Source organism: Odontomachus brunneus, unplaced genomic scaffold (assembly GCF_010583005.1).
Source record: "Odontomachus brunneus isolate Ranch 3 - 2012 unplaced genomic scaffold, Obru_v1 Obru_scaffold_266, whole genome shotgun sequence".
Classification (NCBI taxonomy): Eukaryota; Metazoa; Arthropoda; class Insecta; order Hymenoptera; family Formicidae; genus Odontomachus; species Odontomachus brunneus.
Window position 1 is genome coordinate 259,952 of NW_022639716.1, and position 3,291 is coordinate 263,242.

Genomic DNA, 3,291 nt, shown 5'->3' on the forward strand with positions numbered 1-3,291 from the left:
TTCCAAATAATTTTTTACGACTTTTGCGACATGAGGCCGAGCGTTATCATGCAGAAGAATAACTTTGTCATGTCTTTGCTTGTATTCCGGCCGTTTTTCTTGTAATGCACGGCTCAAACGAATCAGTTGTAGCCTATACCGATGGCCCGTAATGGAATCACCGGGTTGTAGCAGTTCATAGTATACAACACCTTTTTGGTCCCACCAGATACACTGCATGACCTTCGAACCATAAATATTCGGCTGTGATGTTGATGTTGAGGTCGATGGCAACGATTGACCGGGCATAGCGTAATATTTTTTCTTCTTGGGGTTATCGTAGAATATCCATTTTTCATCTCCAGTCACAATCCGACGTAAAAAACCCTTTCTTTGTTGCCTTTGAATCAGCTGCTCGCAAGTGAAAAATTGCCTTTCAACGTCTCTCAGTTTCAGTTCATAAGGCACCCAATTACCTTGCTTGTGAGTCATTCCCATGGATTTCAATCGTACGGAAACTGCTTGTTGCGTAACTCCCAATAATTCTGCAAGCTCCTCTTGCGTTTGACTCTGATCTTCATCAAATAATGCCTCCAATTCTTTGTCTTCAAATTTTTGTGGCTGTCTAGAGCGAGGCTTGTCTTCAACGCTGAAATCACTATTCTTGAAACGTCGAAACCATTCCCTACATGATTTATCAGTTGGAGCATTGTCACTATAAATTTCTACAAGCATTCGATACGCTTCAGCTGCACTTTTCTTCCAATTAAAGCAGAAAACTAAAACCTCCCGCAAATGTTATTTAATTAACACAAATTTGACATATTCAACACAGTAAAAAACAGGAGTTTTGTATGAAACTCAAAGCGATATAAACTGAATATTATTGACAGATGTCTAACTTCTCTGAAACCACCGAAATTAGCTATCACTATGAAACATTCATAACAGCCAGAGCCATCTTTTGAAAACGGACAGAACTAATTTGTACTCCCAATACTTGAGCACTAAGAGCTGTACTTGAATCACAGAATATTACTAAACACTGTACTTTTAATGCTGAAAATAAGTAATTAATCAATGATTTTCAGCATGATATTTCTGTAACGACTCTATCAGTTGATATTATTAAAAGTAAACAGATTTTATGTATGATTTATTGTTGCTGCTTTTAATCTTATTAAATGTTGTATGTATGTGAAAGCAAATTTTTCTGATATTACTTATTATTACAAAAACCATATCATATTAAGATCATATTAAGATATATAAGCGTATCTGCTTTGAATATTTATATACATAATGCTTATGTCAAACCGAACTTCTCTAACATTATTTATCCACAAAAAATCAAATAGCACCATGCAAAATTTCTGTAGCATAAATCAATATGAGTAATACGTAGCTCATATATGCTATAGTACATTCTCTGCTTTTTATATTATTATATAAAAAGCACATATTTTTATATATATTCAAGCATATATACAGAGTGTCCCGCGTAAGACGGACCAAAAGAAAAATATAAGTAGAACACATAAAAGTAAACAAAAATTGTATAGGTCATTTTTCAAACAACCACGTAAAATTTCGAGATATTAATTAAAATAGTTGGACAAATTACTATATGGGCTGAAAAGTCCCGGGATTTTTCAGTAGGTGGCGCCACTAGAAAATGAACATAATTTATGTCGAGAGGTTCATCTGTCACTAGTTTATGTGTGAAGTTTCATGACATTTCGTTCATTCGTTTACAAGCTACAGTCGTTTAAGCGTCGCCACCTTCGCCTTCGTAAAAAAAATGGAAAAACAGGAATATCGCATATTGATCAAACATTGTTTTTTTATGAGAAAAACTCCTGAACAATCAATGAAATGGTTGAAGAAATGTTATCCCACATCTGCTCCTTCGAGAACAACAGTTTATAGATGATTTTGTGAATTTAAAATCGTACAAGCACCGAAGACGCACCTCGCTCTGGAAGACCAAAAGAGGCTACGAATGCGGAAATCGTAAAGCAAGTGCATCGAATCGTTTTGAGTGATCGTAAAGTGAAGTTGCGCGAGTTAACTGAGGCCGTTGGCATCTCAAAAGAACAGGTAGGATACATTTTGCACGATGTTTTGGATATGAAAAAGCTATCTGCGCGATGGGTGCCTTGTTTGCTGACCGTCGACCAAAAACAGCAGCGCGTTGATGATTCAACGGCCGGTTTGGCGTTGTTGCAGCGTAATCGAGCGGACTTTTTTTGACATTTTGTGACGATGGATGAAACGTGGATCCATTACCATACGCCTGAGTCCAATAGGCAATCTGCAAAGTGGCTGAAAAGCCACGAAAGCCGACCAAAGTGGCCAAAAGACCAACGCTCGGCCGGGAAGATTTTGGCCTCCGTTTTTTGGGATGAGCATGGCATAATCTTCATCGATTACCTGCAGAAGGGAAGAACAGTTACGGGAGAGTATTATGCAGCGTTATTGGACAAACTGAACGATGGAATAAAGAAAAAACGGCTCCATATGGCGAAGAAAAAAATTCTGTACCATCACGATAACGCACCGTCACACACGTCCTTGAAAGCGATGGCCAAATTAGACCAATTACGATTCGAATTGATTGCTCACCCGCCGTATTCTCCAGACTTGGCCCCCAGCGACTATTATCTGTTCCCAAACCTCAAGCGATGGCTCCAGGAAAAGAGATTCACATCGAGTGAGGAAGTCATCGCGGAAACCGAGGCGTATTTCGAAGGCTTGGAGGTTTCGTACTACAGAAAGGGCATCGAAATGTTGGAAAATCGCTATACCAAGTGTATCGCACTCGAAGGCAACTATGTTGAAGAATAAATATAACTTTGCCCAAAAAACGCTTGTTTTCATTAAAAATCCCGGGACTTTTCAGCCCATGTAGTAGAACGAGCGACGCGACAGGCGGGACATACGGCTCGCAACGGTCGGCGAAGAAAATGGACAATTGCTCGCGGGGCCTATCTTATAGGTCAGAGAGTATGCCGTTTGGTATACGGAAATGGGTAGCTCCGTGTGTGCGTCCGTGTACGTGTGCGCTCGTCCATTTTCTTCGCCGACCGCTGCGAACCGTATGTCCCGCTTGTCGCGTCGCTCGTTCTAATTTGTTCAACTATTTTAATTAATATCTTGAAATTTTACTTGGTTGTTTGAAAAATGACTTATACAATTTTTGTTCACTTTTATGTGTTCTACTTATATTTTTCTTTTAGTCCGTCTTACGTGGGACACCCTGTATATATATATATATATATATATATATATATATATATATATATATATATA